Below are 20396 nucleotides of genomic sequence, written 5' to 3'. Positions count from 1 at the left end.
CTTGCCTCCATCACTTGCCCTTTAGCATGGCTGACATACAGCAGTCCCTCCACTGAACAAAACTGCAAAAGAAATTGGGTATGAGATGCAATTCTTGGAAATGGGAGGAAAGATGTACACAAACAAAGCGACCATGGTTCTAACTTATAATTCATTCCCCATACCCCCACCCCCCAAACTCCCCCCTTTAAATACAAGTACCTCTGGAAGCTGAGCTATTTTAAATATAATATAATCAAATACTCTCCAAATAACTGAAAGGATACACATATAATTGAAGTTAAAACTGAATCTTACAGAGTTAATCAAGAAGTTCTTGTAAAGGAACACCTTCTGTAGGGTTTATGGCCACCAGTATGTGCTTTTAGCACAGATATATTTCAGCGCTCTAGCCTGCAAGATCAGACTGCTCCACAGGTTTTATTTTCTCCTATTTAGTCATTCAAATGTTCTGGGTACAAATCAAACAACTTGCTTTTGATTATCAGGAGCTCATCAAAACAGGACATGGGAATTGCAAGCACTTTGAAACACACACACCTTCCAGTTCATTCCATAGGGAAGCCTCTTGTTACCTTGCCTGAACCACTACTATGCCTGACAGCAACCTCTGCCAGGAGGCCAACAAAACCAGTCCGTCCTCTATGGCAATAGTCCCTGCACAGCATCCTTCCGTAATGGCAGGCCACCCACACCCAGAGCCCATCTGCACGGAGACCAGCTAATGGACCAGATTTTCCAAAGGTGACTAGTTACTCAACTAGTTCTAGAAAACAGGGACACAAGCTTCCAAATACAACAGTACTCAGAAGAACAGTACAAGGCTCCGCACAACTGGGGCATTTTGACTGCTTTATTCCATGCCAGATTCCCACCCCCAAGAAGTCAGTAAAGAAAATGTTAAATCAGAGCCACTGAAGTGGGATGCTACCATATGAAGAAAGTGATGACAGCAAATATGAAGAACTTGGAAAAAACAAATGCATTTTTGAAAAAGATCTTGACGGAGGAAAAAATACATTTCCACAATAGTATGAGTGAAGAACTAGGCACAATGTGTGAAATATTGTTAACATGAGGTGCCACTAAAATCACTTCATACCCACTCTACTTTTTTTTTTTCAGTTTTAATGTGTTTTTTTATTATTATTTATAAGAACTGTAAGAGCTTCTGCCAGTGAGGTCTTCATAGGTATGCCCTGCAGCACTACAGGACTCTGTAGGTCAACAGATGCTTTTGACTCTAATTCCCAGCCTTTACACTGCAGTGTCTGCTTTCCCGAGTGCCCACTGATGGGCTTTGACATGTAAGGTCATGAAAACTACTTGTATTTTCTCCCTTGCGAATCACAGCCTTCGCTGCCATATAAATCAAATCTCACATCTTCTGTCACAAGCTCTATTTTTAACTAAACTTCAAAAAGCTACTGCACTGGCCTGATCAAAATTCCTTCACTTTCTTGTACTTAGGAAGAGCCAACACAATCTTGGCTTATTTGGGTTTTTTGCACATACAATGGATCTATTGCAGAGCCATTTACTTCACACCAATGCGACACATACATATTAGAGTGAACTTGGAGGGGCAGAAATCTGCCAAGTATTGCCAGTGCTGCTTTGTTCCAGACAGCTAGATTGTCTATAGGGAGAAAAAAAATCTCCCCATTCTTTCACTTTTCTTCATCAAATATTTCATAACATGAAAATTTCAAAAAATTGTCAAGTATCTAAGATCAAGATCAGTAGTCTGAAAAGACTTTGGCCCATTATATTTTACTCAAACTTTATTCAAGTAAAAGTTTACTCTAAATGCATGAGTTTAATGAATTCCCTTCAAAACCAGTTATTTGTAAATAAAATGAACTCTACAGTTACCCTAAAATGAACTCTAAAGTTACCATTGAAACTCAGCTCTGAGCTGACTTATCTGCAACTGTAGTACTTGTTACAGATACAAGAAGTACAGAAATGTAGAAATAGGGAAGAAAAATTATTTTCAACAGAAAAGATTTTGCCTTTTTGTAGAATATATTAAATAACTGTATTTATGCTGTATTTGAACAACTCGAACCCTTAACATTAATCTTAAGTACAATTACCTAAGGAACCCTCATTTGTTTTATTCCACAAACAGGTCAGTTTAATAGCTCATCAGAGAGTTGTAGTCCACAGACAGCAGGGATCTTAGGTAGGAGATGCTTCCCATTCCTCATATTTGGCAGAAGAAAAACATCTTTCTGTTGATTCAGGATAAGAATTATTTTTATTAAGAAACAGCCCAGCTTAGTTTGAGAAATCCCAAATTATTTTCAGGAACTCATCTCAAAATGGATTCTGTATAAAAGCAAACAGTTTAGCAAGAAAGATTAGAGGGGCAATAGTCACACTCTGAAAAACCACATTATGGAAACTGAGAACCCCGAGCAAGTGATTTATATCCACAGGAGCATTAAGGTATTTTAAAAGCAGCATCATTCAGCAACAAGCAGCAGAGGAAATAAGGGCAGAAAGCTACAGGTGTTTGCAGCTAATCCTGTAAGAAAGAGGAACGCATAAGAAACCAGAATGGGTTTAAAATCCAAGGGGACTGCAGTTCAGAAAACATTCAGAGAAAGACAACAGTAAATCATGTGACCCAAACCCCCAGCTAGATGGTGGCATGACTACCCAATACCTGGAGAAACAGGTGTATTTAGCTATTTTAATATAACAGAACAATTTTTTTAGAGTCTGAGTAGAGAACTGGGGCAAGAACGCAAGAAAAAGACATACAAGTAGTAATAAAATGTAAAGAACATAGGTAGATGGCAGGATACAGGAAGCAATGACCAGAAAGCAACATCATTTTTAATGGAAAATATACCTGTAGTTTTCAAAACAGTAATTCTTTCTCCTCCTCCAAAATTCACCCAATAAAAGATTTCCTGGAATTCTAGTGAAGTCCAAAAGAAAAACCAGGGACAGAAGATATATATAAAGATATATGGATATCCGAGTCCCCCACCTGGCCACAACCTTGACACTGACAGTACTGTATGCAAGGAAAGAAATGGAATATAGATGAAAGAACATATTGAAAGAAAAAACAGAGAAAGACTCAGCATATTAAATAGTGCAGCTGGGAGATGACGCGGAAAAACGCCTCAGCTTCAAGTATATGTAAAGCAAGCCAAATTTCTGCTGAGGTTCTGTATGTAAGATTTTAGAAAAGGGGAATAGCCCAAAGCCAGCTATTTTTGATGAAACAGTAAGGAGCAGCAGGTGACATGCCCTGAGAAATTAATTTAATTAATCCACAGTGCTCCGGATCAGGAGTCCGCACCACTCAATACAGCGAGAAAGGCTGCACTGGACAGAGAGAAGACTCCACTTTAATAGGAACAGGGACACAGGGCAAAGCAAGAGACCTACAGCTCATTTTTAAAGCCAGCTGTACAGCATTACAGGGCAAAACCAACGTAGTAGGGTAACAATAGGTTTTTCTGCTTTCTGCCTACTGATTTCCCTAAACCCTCCAACCTATTCCCAGCATTATCCAGAAGTCAAGATGGAAGTCTGCTGAATTATGCCGTCTCTGTTATCCTTGCTCTCCCTTCTTACACCAGTGATTCCACAGGAACACAGTTCAGTGGCTGAAGTACAGGCTCAGACCGGCCATCCTGGGCTAAACCAGCTTTCTCAGTCTTGTGAAAAGACCTTGACCAAGTCAGCCTCTGTGCCTAATGTTTTCCTATATGCACAATATGAACCACCCAGCTAGCAGAAGGCGAGAAACACTGAGGGTAACAGCAGTGAAGGTACTTTAATAGAACGCTTTACAATGGAGCAAAACACATAGATTCCTTTGCAGGCAATGTGTACACATATCAGTTAAGAATAACTCAAACTCAGAATGCCAAGCTGCTGAATTATATAAAGGTAGCCAACTATTCTTTTGGTAAAAGGATTATTTAAGCCAACTGACATGTGCACTGTAAATCAATTCTTCATTTAGTTGTCCCACGACCTACACAAACCACAGGTCACTTGTATGAATATCAACACACAAAAACTCTCTCCAGCACAGTGTTAATAAAATATGAAAGGCTGGCAGTGTGTTTATGTACGAATTACACAATCATCACCAAGGAGCAACTTAAGATTAAGATATTCAGAGACAGAAACAGCACCATACCAGACATACAAACTCTCTCCTAGAATCCTCACAAGCCTAAAACTGATCTACACAGTCCATTCACACACTTGTTAGGGCTGCGTATGCTGCAAGGAAAAGTGTGGAAGCAGATCCCTGAGGTCACTCAAAAGGCATTAAGAACTGTCCTCCTCTCCTGAGCAGAAGTGAGGAGGGAAGGTCACCTTTACTCATGCCTTCCCCATGCACATTAACAAATGGTCATTTTAAGGGTTCATCAGTACAAGATTTTATGCTTTGGCACACCAAAATGTATTTACCATTTCTACTGCTGCACCCATTAATGGTTCACATGCTTGTACTGTGAAAGGGTAGCATGTTCATAGACCAAAGGTGATTTTTCAACATCAGCCACTTCTCAAATCCACATCCTGTTGAACACAGTTCCTTCCTATAACTCTACATTTAATACTGCTGACCAGCAAAACTAACGCACACAGGTTATTGTTCCTGAAAGCTCAAATATTAATCCTGTAGATAAGAAAAAATTGTACTCAAGTCACAGATGAGCAGATACCAAACACGCTCTTAACAAGCAACAGATTCCTTTCTCCTTCCGATTGCTTCTCTTAAGAAATGTCTTCCTGAATCCACCCACATCAGAATAAAGTATCTACAATGTCACTTATGGACAACCTATAAGTTACTACTGTCCTATAAGTACTGCTCATTGATTGCTATGAATATAAAGACCAATGGCTCTTCTGCAAAGTCAGAAATTCACAGTGTAAGGACCATAGAGACAAATATCAAAGATTAGGCAATTTTCCTTGTTGATTAGGAAACTGCAGTGGCTTAAAGCCGAGTGACTGGTTTTCAGAAAGGTTTCTAGTGCTTTGCAGTACAAGGAATTGACATTGAAATCTTTTCCATCCCTCTATGAATATTCCAGTATTCTTAGTGTTTATGCTGTTGTCTGAATCAAAGCTAGGAAGAAGCGGTCAAGATCCAAAATCAAGAACCACACAGAGGTACCAATACATAATCATTCAGGTTTTGGTATCTGCTATAAACATCACATGAAAATCAAAGCAAAATGTTTCAGCTGTATTTCCGTAGCTTGTGACCTGTAAATTTATTAGACTACTTCTAAGACTGTACTGCTTTGTCCACAGGTGATATTCCATAATAGTCTGACTGTAGGGCAATGTTTCTGTTTTTGCAGTTTAATAGAGCTTCTTGTTGTTCCTTCTAGAAAGCACCGGTTATCTTTAAAGCACTTCCTTCACTCCAACGAATTTCTTAGCTAGATAAAGTATTTATAGGTTTACATTACCATTACAGGTGAGTAGTCTATGAATCTACCACCTTTGGAATGTTACGCCATTATATTGGATTATATTATTCTTCTAGTTTTCATATGAAAAAACAAACACAGAGACATCAAGAAGCTGCCTTAAGATTATGTAAGACTTTTGGTTCAGAGAACCAAACTTAAAATTCACCCTTATAAGGTTAATGTCATACCTACATGATCTCTCACTGTCGCCACCTTCCAATTTGCTTATGGACAGTGTACAATACCATATCTGGAACCTACCAAAACCACTTCAAAAATATCCTTTCCTGGAAAAGGCTACACATAGGTTATTTTGCATCAAATCAATAAAACCAGTGTTTCAAGAAAGCTAAATCAAAGTTAAAGAAAGATTTAGTAAGAGCCTTCTGATTTGCCAGCATTCGCAACTACATATAGCAAACACATTTTCCAGGAATTTTTTGGTAAATGCACTTAATGCCGTCTGCCGGTATTTCAGAAGAAAAAGAAATTTGACGAATCTGTATATATACAAAGAATTCTTACGAAGACCATCTGTTTTACTAGACATAAGAGGAAACTTGCCTATTAGCAGGTCTTTCTCTTTAACAAGATGGGTTAAAAAGCAGTAGTTTTACATTGTGTCCACTACAACTATGTATATTGTGGGAGACCTTACACAAGGCTGCAATTTACAGCTGCACAACTGGGCAAGAGATGACCTACTGCTGACACTTTCACTTGATTTAGTGAGCAGTTTCAGAAAAGCCACATCCTCACTTTCCTTTCAATTTGGTTTTAAAGAAGAGTAAGCCAAACTGCAGCATTTCCTCAAGAACATCTCTGCTTTTTTCTAAAGGGAAAAAATTGTAATCGTGTTTACATGTTCTACAAACCAGTCAACTGCATATTCTGAATTCAGTGCTTCACTGGAGGGCACGTGGGGGGACCATCTCCAGTCACAGTTTAAGCAGGGATCTGAGGCTGGCCTTTTGCAATACAACAAGTATGACAGAAATAGCAATATAAGGCATTTCCAACCTCTTTTGCCCCCTGCGGCTCATTTTCAATCCCGCAGCATGTCATCCCACCGCTTCAGTTGCTGCAGGCACATCTGTTTCCAGGGCTGTGATGTGAACCAAATCAAAAGAATTCAGTTTTGAAGGAAAATGGGACCGGGTGGAGACTGACCACAGAGCTGGTTATAGCAACTTTGAGACAAGGTTAAAGAAGGGAGGCAGTTCAGAGACAGGGCACAGTTACTCCAAAGTGGTGTTATTAAAAACCTCGTATCTGATTTTACAGTCACAGCAGCTGGAGAAACAGGAACTCATATGGGCTTCAGCAAGGACTCATCAAAACAAAAATAATTTCACTTTTACATTTCAAACACCATGTTTTGTAAACAGATAAACTACCTTCCCTAAAGGGAAACAGTGGAGAAGTATTAAGCAACTATACACAATATTGGAACTTCCACATAGAAAGGAGCCCTGTGTGTATGTAAATAAGGAACAAACAGACCAGGACTACAAGAGAGAGGTAATGGCTAATGTTATTGTTAGCAACAAGTCATTTTTCACTGGATGCCTGCATATACTCATGATTTGAAGCCACAGCTCACAACTGAGTAGACAAAAAATGAAGATCTGCATATTAGTTGTGGGTTTTTTAATGACATGACTTAACTTTTCTACATTCCAGCATGCAGTAAAGTCATTAGCAATAGCAGCGTGACTATCAAGGACTCAAGCAGGGAAAATGATGACACAGGCACACCACTCCCAAGTGCATAGTCCAGAACAGGCAACAGCTGGGCCATCCCAGCTGCCTGCAGGCATGCTCTTTGAGGCCCAGAGCAAAACCAAATGGAAACTGAAAGCCCCGCAGCCCAGAGGATGACAAGGGGGTGAAGATGAGTTAAGAAATGCGATGTTTCAGGAAAACATGGTCATTGGTGCAACTGACTTCCCTCTCAAGTCAGAGACAAGGAGAGCTCCAGGCTTCTGTGGACCATATCAAGCAAAACGCTACACGCGACATACACTCCTAAGTGTCTGCCTCATTCAAAATGCAGCTTTAAGCCACAGGTCATTATTTGAAGAAACTGCTTTAAGCTGCTTTATCAGCTTTCACTACTGCAGGGATATAGAGCAGCAGAAGTACATTCCAGTTGCACCACAGCAGACACAAATGTTTCATTAACATGGTTAAGACCAGCTATGGAGGCATTTCCTTCACAGGCAGGAGCCTACACCAAGCCTGTTCAGAGCAACAATATGAGCCCACCTTACCTTCAAATACCAAAAGGGATTCTACACATGAAAATGAGTAATCCAGTTTCTTTTAGCTTTCCCCTCTTGAAAGAAATCTTTCACTGGAACAGATTTAATTCTGCAAAGCATGTAAAATGTTTCTGTGATCAGTCGCGCTCCTACTATCCACTTTCCCTATCAACATTTGCATTATCTGCACCAGATTCTCCAGCCTCTGGAAAAATGCAACACTACTATGCCATGCCAAATGTTTTGGCAGGGCCTTTTCAGGAGGGGAAGAGGTGGAAGGAAGAGATCAAAGCTGCTTTTATTCTCACGGCCTGTCTGCCAGGAGATGCTGTCACTTTCAGTGTGTCAAAGCTGACTCAAATGTCAGGAACAAGCAAAACACAAAGTAGAAATACAGGTATTTTCATTCCACTTCCAAGGGAAGACAAAAGGGTACACTACGGCTATTTTAAGTATTACAGAGACACTTTTAAGCATGCTAATCATAAAAAAAGAAATGGCCTCTCATGTTAACTCCTAGCAGATTCATCTGTGACAATGCCAGCACAGAAGCTGGCAAGATTTAGTACCTCTAGTTCTAAAAGAAAGTTCTACTCCAGGCTTGGAGTTGCAAGAGGGTTGAAGCAAGTTAAATTAGCAGGCTTGTAAAGAAAGATACCATCTACCACCAACTCACACTACGTGCGATTTTAAAATGTGGTTTTAGCCCTGAATTTTGGAAAGTATCATATTTACAATGACTTGTGAAAGAAAAAAGTAGAACTAACCTGGCACAGGGAGGTAAAATACTCCCCCTGATGACTCAAAACCAGTATTAGTTCTCTGATCTTTCAGAAGCATTGACTCAACTTATTGAGACTAAAAGACAGATCAAAAGAAGTTTTCATTCGGCTCAGCAAAATCACAGTGCTTCTCCCACTGATTCAGATGCTCTTGGTGTTAGGTATATGAAAGCCTTCCACTGATATTTAGCATCAAATGAGTTACAAGTTTGACTTAAAACAGTTTACGAAGATTAACTCAAAACCTATTCAACTGCAAAATGGGGAAAAAGCCTACTCATCCAAAACACCGATAACTACCCCCATACTGCAACCCAGATCTTTAACACATCTGCTCTAAACAGCCCATCTTTACCACTCCCTGCAGATGTAAGACTTGGACTCAATAGAATCAATATGCATCCCATATGACAGTTCCCTTCACACTGTTGAGGATACCTGAAAAGCCCTCCTCTCTGAAGACCACTGTCACTGGAAAAAACTGCTTGCAGGCTGCAAAACCTGACAGCTCATTGCATTAGTACTGTTTAAAACATGACACAAAACAAGGTAAGACAGAGAAATTCTGATCAGAAGTTAACAGGACTCACTAACACACTGATGGCTTACATTGCTTTACCACTTCCAAACCATCCTTCCTAGTCATGACAGGACAGTTTCATCCCTGCTCTTCAGAAGAAAATTGACCTTCCTCATCTTCCTTCAGCTGAGCTAGTCCAGGGAGCTTTTAATTAACAGCAACTCTCTAAAAAATGTGTCACAGTTAACAGCCTTAATCTGGGGCTGGCTTGTTTAAATGGCACTTTTTTTCCCTCATTAAGTAGGAGCAAGTCCCTCCCTGCAGTGCTACAAACAAGGTGTTCAGTTTGCCCATCAAACGCTGCCCGGAGTCCTTCATCCAACACTTGACAGAAGCCAGAAGGACCTAGCAGTAAAAGACTACCCTATCCACTGCTCCTCACCTACACTCACTTGCAAGAACCTGCTACCAGCTACCGACAGAAACAGGATACCGGCATAATGCGGTTTTAGATTGACTCTCATTACAGCCACTTCTGTAAGTCTCTGGCAGCTCAAGCACAGCTTGAGACAAGGAACAACGTAACCAAGTACATTCATACCCTACTGGCTAGAAACAGTGTCAAACCGGCCCCTGTGCCTCAGGAACGCCGTCCGAGCCAAGTCACGACCCTTGCCCCATAGTACACAGCCATGCTGCCAGGCCGCTTCCCTAGTGCTGGGGAAGGAACCCAGCAGAGCCGCAACCCACCACAGCGCACCAGCACACATTTGGGAACCGCGTCCATGCTAGCTGCAGACACACGTGTTAGCGCACGGGAGTTGTAACTTCCCTGCTCTGTCCACTGAACATATGCATCCCAAGCACGCCGAGGTTTTTTCGCTTGTGCAATTTTATTGCTTGTACTACTATGGGACCTCTTTAGTGCAAGTTTTGCTATACTAGAAGTATGATGACTGTTCCACATTTACTTTTTATCACCTTTCTTGGCATGGACATAATGGATATTTCGCTGCAGGGTGAGATACACTCATCTTTAGCTGACTAGTCTTGAGAAGGCTTTTAAAAGGAATAAAGGGCTACACTTTTTGGACTCGAGCAATAAAAACACTGATGCCCATCTATGGTCCTTTTCTTCTAATAGATCTAGTTATGCCTTTTTAGAGAGAACACACACAAATTGCACAGACACAGCACAGCTAAGCAGCCACGCTCACTCTTTGATATCCACCCCCACAAAGACAGTAGTTAACTCAGTGATTTTGGTATAAAGAAATTGGGCTTGACGACTTTCTTGCCAATGGGAATCTAGTAGTCATACATCTAAAACCTCAGCCAAAATCAAAATGTTGCCTCCCACATTCATGGCAGAGTCCACATGAAAAATAATTCCACAAAATCTTTACCCTGAGCAGCACAAAAAGGGAGCAGATTTGTTTGAAATAAGGCTGAAGTTTACCTGTGACTGAGGAGATGCAGGCTTACAGCCAAAGCCAAAACTACAACCCATGTTAACGGCTCCTTACAGAACTGTTGTTCAACTTGGGTATCCACCAGAACTCCCAGGCTGCTTTCTGCAGACCTGCCTTCCAGCCACCCAGGCCCCAGTATGCGTACAGGTATACGGGGTGGCCCACGCAGGGTATGCCACCTGCTGCATGAGGAGGAACCACCCCCAGGAGCAGGACTTCACATCTCCCTTTGTTGAACTTCATGAGGTTCCTGCCTGTCTTATTTCTCAAGCCTATCCAGGTACCTGAACAGCAGCACAAGCACCTGGTACATCACCTTCTCATCAATCAACAGAAATGAGTATCAAGCTCAAAGAACCTAAAGCTCCAGAGAAAAATTCTGCTCGACAGGCTCCAGTGAGGGGCAGAAATGTACTACAGGTGGTCTGGAGAGCCAGCATCAATCACCCTCTCCAAGGAAGTCTGAACCCATTTCCTCACCAAGAAAGCCAGCAGTTCTCTTGAACTGCACTATCTTGATGTCTTCCTACTTTTAGGAGTTATTAAAAGTATAGTTTTAGCAGCAACTTAAGGAGAAACAGTTATCTAAAAAAATCCATCAGTCATTTTCTTACAGAACAGGAATCCACATTTTCCAGTTAGAATAATTAAACCCTTACAAATCCTTATTAGTCTGACCATTTAGTCAAAAAATGCCTGAGGCTTACATAAATGAATGCTTACCAAGACTGAATTGGAGACATTTGAACATGAAGACAAAATAAGGCAATTTTTGGTTATGTAGTTGTGGTTCACTTTCAAAATTTCCCATTTATTTACATTTTAATGTAAATTAATACTTCCAATCATTTCCCAAGCCAAACTTTAATGACTTCCCCCTATAGTTCAGTTATCAATTAATCTCTTAGAACTCTCAGAATATTAATGTTTCCTACATTGTTTCAGCTTTAAATCTCAGGAAGCTTTCCTTCCATCACTTTTTCCAGATGGATTTTAATTAAACATTAATAGTCACAAATATTTGAACATCTTCACAGGTGAAGATCTCCCCGAATGATTAAAATGTAAAACTGAAAAAAAAGGAAAAAAATAAAGCAATGAAGATACAAGCAAATTAGCACACTCACACTGGGGCCAGAAAACTCCTAGGAGGAAGGAGCCAGCCTGCTCACCAGAGTCTCAATTTCTCTCCCAAGCCTGGGCAGTTGCAGATTTTTGAGCGTCAGCCTTCCTTTAGATGTTGTGGCTCAAAACATTTGCTTTCATTGCCACCTTTGCCTCCTCCAAGGTTTCTGGAGATGTTAGATGCAAGTTTTGCAGCTCAGCAATGTGATGTCAGATTGGCTCTTCCTTAACAATTGACACTGTAAAGAGAGCCATACCTACACCAGAATTTAAAAGGTGCTGCACTGGTGGCAACCTATAAATGTTTCTGTAGTGAAGTCCCCCCAAGAAAAGAGGAAGAGCAAAGATAAATTGAGCAGCGCAGATGCAGCTACATGATGAGTACTGAAAGGCTATGATAGCAGCTGTTTACAGGAATTCCAACAAACTTAAAATAAATTTTAAAAAATGTTAAAAAAAAACAGTAACTGCAATTCCAAAATCCCAAGAAATGAACTTTCATCCATCAGGGTAAAAAATGCACCGTCTTTTCCACACCAATATCACATCTGGTCACATGAAAAATTAGTAATATTCACCTTAAAACACAACAGGTTCCCTTCTCCAGCATTTCTGTTTTGAACTAACCCACTCAAGATCAAACTTATTCAGAAAGTCCCAGTTCCAGCAAATAGCATTTTCACACCAAATTGTCGGTAAACAGCTATAAATTACTCCCCTGTAATAGCTATCAATTACTGCCACCAAAGGCCATGGATAAGTTCAGCTGCAATTTATTAGCTTCTTGCTACAGAACCTTTTACAGATTTCTTTTGGAGTGTTATTTCAGGCATTAAAAATCAGCAGAACCTGATAGCACATCACAACATTAAGTGCCAAAGGCACAAAGCAGAGAACATAGATCCATGAGACGGCTGTATCAACTGCTATTTTAAAGCACAGCCTCAATGAACACCACAGGTATCTGCTCCTGAGATCATCCAGTCAGGCATAACAGGACCAGCAGCTATATTTGATCATAATTCTTATGCAAAGCCTGGAGACAAAATATCTCAGGCATTGAATCAACATGAATACATGAGGGGAAAAAACCACCTGGAATACAAGGATGCCTCCAAATCATGAGCTTTCTTATGCTATCACATCAGTAACACAGATCACTACCTGGGGAACCACTCTAAATAGAAAAACATCACTCCAATCAACCATTCCCTCTTATGCTTTCTAACAGGACAAAAATACACTTCTCAGGATCTAAGCCAAGCCTGAGTCTCTGTAGTGGTCTTTGAAATCAAGTTGCTTTGTTTAGTACTGCTTAATGTATAGACCTGTGTGTTACCACTGCACTATGAACTGCAGCGTTAGAGAACTATATAGACTAACTTAGGTATTGGAACAGCCCAATTACATACCCACCAACGACCAGATGAAATTCTTCTGCCAGCGCAATGATGGTGCCATCCAAATAAAATCCTGGCTTTCATCACTATCTGCAGGAGCTAGTAAGAAGCTAAGACTGAACTAGAAGCAAATGATTGCTGGTTGTCTTCTCATGAGAGAGTGAGGCTACAGCTCCTACACCAACCACACACACCTGCTGGAATTAGTGCAGAGGCTCAGATGTCAGCATTGCACAGCTGTTCTCAATCTGAAAGCTGCCATCCTCAGAGCAATGGCTCTTTTCTTTTACAAACACATGCTTATCTCTTCCAATTCTCATGTAACATGACCACCTGCCAAAACCCAATGCTATTCTAGCACTTCCTTAATAACCTTGCACAAAAAAGGTGGGTCAGCAATAGTTCCAGATCCTGGAGTTTGCTAAAATGTAATTTTTTTTTTCTTCCTTTTAAATGCTTAAGTGCCAATTTAAAAGGGTAAAGATCTTTTAAGTTTCAGAACCATCAGTGCCTATAGCAATTCTCTGTGCAAATCTATTGTTTCATTCTGTGATTAGCAGAAACTGCCTCAGGAGACCAGGCCAAAATTCACTGCCAGTACAGCCTCGCACTCAACTCCAGGCAGCCTTCAGCTGATTTACTGTTATCTACACACACACACACACACACAAATTAATGAGAAATGGCTAAAGTTATTGTATCATAGGTTATGTGTCTCCCTTTGGGTGGAAGTTTGCAGTCTGACCTTTCATTTCAGCAAAACCATCTAAAAAAAGCTGAAGACAGACTTCCTGGATAAAAGGCGTACTTCATTAAAAGGTTACACTTCCACAAAATGAATGAAAATACTTACTTTCTTACCTGAATAGCCACAGTTTTGAGGTTTTATCACTAAACCATAAGGACAAGTATTAATTGCAACATCACAATTAAAGAAGCTTGCCCACTAATAACCTAAAAGTATTGTGTTACCTGGAGTTTCTTTTTAAACTATTTACAGATGAAGGGTGGCAGGGCACAGTCAGATGAGCTCAAACTGACAGCAGCCAACAAGCAAAAAAGGTTATTGCTCCCCCTGCCACCCTCCACTGAAGGCTGCCATCCCTTCTGTTCCGCTAGCTGTCTGCTCAATTCCCTAACTCTACTCTTTGAGGTGATCTACATTTTAGAAAGAAATACTGGCTTAGGAATCAGAACAGGGGGAGCCAGGAAAAAAGTTAGAACAATTTCTTAACTCATTTTAGCAGCAACTAAAAACCACATCTGACTGTTCTCTAAACAGGAATTTGTTGCATTTGCTGTTCATGTTAATATTTGAAGGCTTCCTTGGGCAAGCTTACAAGAGAACACACACAGCACACCCAAAGAAAAGCAAGAGGGAGACTCAGCAGAGGAGGGCTGAAGTCAGTAGTTATTGGAATGCACCAGGAAAACAGATTTGTTTCCAGCAAGTGACAGACATCAAAACAAAAGAACCCTCAATGGACACGTTCTCTTAGGAAGCCAGAGGAGTTCAGGAAGCTAGAAGAGTTTAGTAGCTAGAACTGGCATCTTTTGGACACACAAGGTTATAATCTCAGCTGATCCTAAAATACTGGATGTCTTCAAGTGATTCTGGGAGCGTCATCTGTGGCACAGAAAAAAAAAGTTGTTTTCTTAGACTGTCACTGCTAGAGCAGACTCTTTTTAGAGATGAAAACTTGAGACTCTCATCAAGGAGTTAAACCAACACTAATCCAAAAACCACTCTTTTTTTTTTTCTTCTCCCACAAACTGGTATTGCACCTGAAGCATTTAAGAACTTTGGTAAACCAAACCCAAAACTTAGTCTTTCAGCACAACAAATCATCTGAAAACCAACATCCACCACAAAAGCATGCCCAGCACAGAAACTGCTCTGCAGACAGACCAGCAAGCAGCAGCTGTTACAGCCTCCCCATCCCCACCACACATGACAAACCCTCACATCTCTACGCCAGGATGCTCTGCAGACCAAGCAGTCAAACTTCTCACAGGTATACAATGTGAACTAACAACACTCCTCCCGTTAAGAAACGGTTCACATATCCAATTCGTGCTCTTCCTTAGCAAAAAAATTAATGGGAACCAAGCCACACCAACCTGTGCTTTCCCCTAGCAATGACACAAGCATATCCCACTTTTGAGACCTACTTCTGGAGGAGTATGAGGAGACAAGACGTGCAGGGGTTTCACAGCAAGCTGCAGCTCACACACACCAGCACTGGCACAGGCGGGTTCAGCCAGGACCACGTCTCACTGCCATGGCTTTAAGGAGTCAAAACCAAACAGCAGTGCAACACAAACAGCAAGCACCCCAGCCCCAACAGGAGCACTGAAGACTGGAGCTACAGGTTATCCCAGCTGAAGGGTGACACAGTGAACAATCACAGCACCACGCACCCTGAAGGGACTGTTCTACAACAGCACTTTCACCTTGCCAGTCAGTCAACCACGACTGGCCTGAATCATAGCACCACACACCCTGAAGGGACTGTTCTACAACAACACTTTCACCTTGCCAGTCAGTCAACCACGACTGGCCTGAATCATGTTAAGTTCAGTCATAACAGAACCCAATCAAAAGTCACTTTTCTTTCATTTCTCCAATTTTAACCATTATTCAGCCTCATACTTGTGGTAATGCACGCTCACCACTCCTTACAGACAAGTGATATTAAACCTTACTATGACAACCCACTAAAGCCTAAGATGCTTGTTCAACACTCTCCCACCAGCAGTGATTCACAAACACCAAGCCTCTACAGGTGCAATATCGCTCCCAGAAAAGGCTACAGTCTTTTTGATTCAAACTAGTATACCTGGAGATCATGAAAAACACATTTATTTGCTAACAGGATAATCAACATGGAAACTAGCTTCCAGAAAAACAGCCAACAACTCACAAGGACAGGCCACTAAGGATTTTTTGTAAGGGATACCAACCATCTCAAACAAATCTGAGAAATACAGAAATTTGCCCATTTGTCTCTGAAGAGACAGAAGTGTCTGTAAACGTCTCATCATAACCCATCACACAAGTTGCATCAACAGCATCCATCTCAACATCTCAGTGCCCTTTAATGTTCTTTGAAACTTTTTAGACAACTTGTAGGGCAGTTTTAGGGCAACATTCTCCAATGCACACAATTTCACCTTTCAGGTTACTTCTTCACATCAAAAGAAAACTTCATCTTACACTCAAATTCTTTGCATTCCACATACTAGCATTCACTTTTAGTCACACAAGTTTGAATAATGGAGCTGCAGTTACTGCAAACACCACTTAAATGATGCTTTTCATGAAATGGCATGTTTTACAAAGATAGAACAACCTTATCTTACAGAGAAGGAAATAACCTTGCTACGGATATACAGCCAGGGACACACAGAATCTATGTACTCTTACAGATTCTCAGAGCTACTGCAGGAATTGTTGCATCGTTCACAGAACAGCAGCTTTTTGGAAAATGAGCACCAATTTTAATTGATGGAATTACATAGACCATAACTTATTGGTATACAAGTAAAAAAAAACTGCACCCATTTGGATCACAGACTCCAAGTCCCTGGCACGCTAAAACACACACCAAAATTGTAATGGTTCAGCAAACCATTTCACACCTGGAGCTCTGGTGTGTGCCTCCAGTTTTCATGAAAGCAGTTCAGAGGAAACAAAACTACTGTTGTGCCCAATGCTGTTTTAGTATACTACCACAGCCATATAACAACATCCAGGTTAGACTGAGGAACACATATTTAAAGTCTGCTGCACTAAGTTGTGCCCATCTGCAACAGAGAAATTTACCAAGCTATCCCCCTCCTGATCCTAGCTCTGCTTGTAGGGGAATGACAGGAGGAATAACTGCAGTATAGACAAAGACCCTCTTCTCAACCACAGCACTTCACTGCCAGTTACAGTTTAGCCTAGCATTGCAGACAGTCCATCTTGCTGTCCTGTTACAGGATCATCATCATCAGTCCATTAAGCCAGACAGGTAGGTAGTTTAGATCAGTGTCCCTCCAGTATCATCTCACCCTCAACCACTGGTGCTCATGAATAAAAAGCTCTTCAGAACAGTGTGTCTGCTAAATACATAATGTACAGCAGTGGAGTACCCTGAATGATTCAGTCAGGTATCTACTTTCAACATATTAGTTTTCCTTTTTAAAAAAAGGAAATAACAAATAAACAGTCTTTTCCGGAAGACAGCGATGTGTTTGGCTACCTTTCGTTGTAATCCACAAATAATTGATACGACTGCCACTGCCCTGGAGCATTAGCATGAACACTCACATCACAGAAAAGATAACCATGTCCAAGTAGTTTACAAATGGAGGGTAACAGATGTTATCAGTGCACACTGGCCTCTTCTAAGCCTATACAGAGGAAGTTACCCAACTTCCTCATTCCTGGTTTAGAATTCTATGTGAAAGTACAGCTAAAAGCCTTTAAGGTAAAATACAGTCATGAAGGCTGGTGAATTTCTGCGCTTCTTGAACAACTAAGGTTCCCCGTCTTCTGTGACCTGGGCAGGACAAAGCTCCACAGTCACAAAGCAAAGCTCACCCAGCTCTGCTGGTCTTGCACAGCATAGGCAGATTGCCCTATAAGACTGGCTGCTTTCTATGACCAACAAAGACCTGTGCATAGGAAGGCAAGCAAGACCTACTTATTTTCTAGCCTTCACTGAAGATACTTTCCAATTCAAGGCAGGTATCTCCTAACTTAATCTGAACAGTCCATCTAACCAAACAGAGAAACCACCACTGCCTTCCAGGTGCATTTCAATGACAACTTAATGTCTGTCAAATTCATGGAAGAAAATCTCTGTAGACCTTGGTGGCATTTAAGAACCGAATGGGTAAGCAGCGAAGACTCAGGTCACACAACACAAGCTCTCCTGAAAGGAATCTTTTGAATATTCCTACAGCAGGTTCGAACAAGTCACTCTCCGTATAATGCCAGCTGGATATTCTGGTGCTCCTACAGTCCCACTGTCCGTATGTACATTCCACTGCTAAAACCATGAATAACGGTGCAGATCAATCTGAATCTAGGCAAAGTAAGCCTAGAGTTCTCGTCGCCCTTTAATCAGATAGCCTTTTCTTCCCATTTGTTATGAAGTCATAGTAGGCATACATACCTCGAAATTGCTCAGGCTAGCTTGTCTCTTTGCATAGATATGATCACAGTTGTAATCCGAATGTCTTCAACAGAGGTCTAATTTTTAAAATACTCAGAAGTATAAATTCCACAGGAAACAGGACAGTCACGGGAGGGAAGAAGATACGATTTATCAGCTTCTACATTTGTAGATGTCTGCAGTCAGTAGTGTAGGTAATTTTCAGAGTAAATCTTGGCAATAAAGCTTCTTTGTAGAGGAGAAAGACCTGCCAAAATTAGCAAGCATAGTAAGAAACACCATTAACGCCTGGTAAGGAACAAAACAGCCCCACAGATTCAGAGTCTCCTCTGAATTAACTCTTACTTGAAATACTGTGTTTCTGCTAGCTTTGACATATTTAAAATCAGAAGCAGCCTCAAGTTCTCATTCGCTGAGTACTTTAATACATTATCTCAAGGAGGAAAATGCTTTAAGCATTCAGGTAATGTTTGATCATAACAGAGCATGCAACACAACGCCACACCACAAAGTGCCTTGTTTCACACAAAGCTTCCCAGCTCATTAAACGCCTTGATGTTCACTGCCCGTTGTCACACAGGAATGCTTGTGTGACCAGTGTCTGACTAAAGAATTAAGCTGCTTTCCAAAATGAGGACCAACACAGAGAGCAATGGAAGTAGAACACAGCACAGGTATAAGGTATGTACTAGGGGAGTTCCTGCATGGCATAAGCATTTAGGAGTGTTGGTGTACTGCTGAGCTTACCTAATTAGGAATTAAGTTCATAAAATGTAAACACTTTGGGGCAGAGACTTTCTGCCTCTGTGTTGGCATTTCACATAGTATGGCAGATCTAGGTTCCAAATCAAAGCTGTCCAGTGTTACTGTGATACAAGTTTCTGTACTTTTGGTACAACAGCAGGATTCTTTACAAATAAAAAAGGTCAGCTAATTTTGCAATATCATAAAAAGCTTCTGAAAGTCTGAAGATATGTCATTTTGCAAGACATATGTTTAACTCCATAAAAGTACTTGTTTCCTCCTTTTTTCTTTTTCCTTCCATGACCATTTGAACATGCTTGGTTGGAGGAACAATTTTAAGAAGCTGGAGCTTATACTCAAGCTTAAAGAATCAGTTCACTGTGCCATGACAACATACAGTATCTCAACTGTTCAGGGGATTTATGAGGCAGACTACTCACTTTCTAGTAGTGCTGACAAATCACATCTAGCCTGCCACCTTCACATTGCATTTCACATATCTTCACTTTTTCCAAAGATGCCAGTTTATCCCATATTAAACACTGCTGAGTTCACAGAACGACAGCCCAGTTGAGGCTGGCAGGGACCTCAGGAGGTCACCTGGTCCAACCCCCTGCTCAGACAGGGCCACCCAGAGCTGGGTGCCCACAAACCACTTCAACAAGCCTCACTGTAGAAATGCTACCCGCTCTCCCTCACCCTGGAGAGTTAGCATGAGTGCCCTATTAGTTCTAAAGAGACTCACATCCTTATCATAAGCGTCCATCTTCTCTATAAGTATCGTTTAGTCAAGCAGCATTCAAGCGCACTGCAGCAATCACCTTTCACAATGCCTCAGAGGACAGAGGCAAAGGAGAACCACTAACCATATTTAAGGTGTGAGGAAACTTCAGGTCCATCAAGGGGAAGCTAGTCAGGCAGCTCACCTGAGCAACAGCTTAAACGCAGTGATTCCCAGCTACCAGTGATCCCAAAGCCCAGCTTTCACTAGAAGATGACAGCTGAAACTGGCTGAGAACAACACACCACACTGTGAAAACACACTGGAGAAGCAAGTGGAGAAAGATGACTCCTCCCCCAGACCTCTGAGCAAAAATTCCTAGAAACCCAGCCCAAGATATTATCACACCATTTTTTTCTGAACAGTTCAAAAACAAGGTCTGCCTAACTCCAGTGCAAGCCCCAGCAGCCTGCTCAATACAAACGCCACCAGCTTATAGACAAGCACCAAAGCATCCACCAGAACAGATGACTCGCTAGATATAACCCATTTCCTAAGGAAAGTACCTCTTTAAACACACAGAAAAAAACCTGTCGTCTTTTAATGATTTCTGGTTTGTATCTGAACTAGATGCAGGTTTTAATTATTGGATCTTTAGCTACAACAAGATGGTACAGACCTGCTTAAAAAACAAAAGCCGGCAACTTCTATGTGGTACATGGGGGACGGGAC

The 20396-nt window shown here is 41.1% G+C and overlaps 1 protein-coding gene across 5 annotated transcripts in view; it reads right to left on the bottom strand.

Annotated features, from left to right (window-relative positions):
• The window catches only part of TMCC1 (transmembrane and coiled-coil domain family 1), a 134389-nt gene that overhangs the window by 112762 nt on the left and 1231 nt on the right, over positions 1-20396 (bottom strand). The window contains exons 1-3 of one of the 5 annotated variants that reach the window (XM_027790582.2): positions 19870-19977; positions 18200-18446; positions 6-62 (exon numbers count right to left, since the gene is read on the bottom strand). The gene's annotated coding sequence lies outside the window, so the exon portion shown is untranslated. Of the gene's footprint in view, positions 1-5; positions 63-2099; positions 2252-18199; positions 18447-19809; positions 19978-20396 lie in introns of those variants that run through there. The other 4 variants (XM_055804099.1, XM_055804097.1, XM_055804100.1 and 1 more) reach the window with 4 other exon arrangements.

Source organism: Falco peregrinus, chromosome 5 (assembly GCF_023634155.1).
Source record: "Falco peregrinus isolate bFalPer1 chromosome 5, bFalPer1.pri, whole genome shotgun sequence".
NCBI classification, from domain to species: domain Eukaryota; kingdom Metazoa; phylum Chordata; class Aves; order Falconiformes; family Falconidae; genus Falco; species Falco peregrinus.
This window is presented reverse-complemented; position numbering and strand designations above follow the sequence as displayed.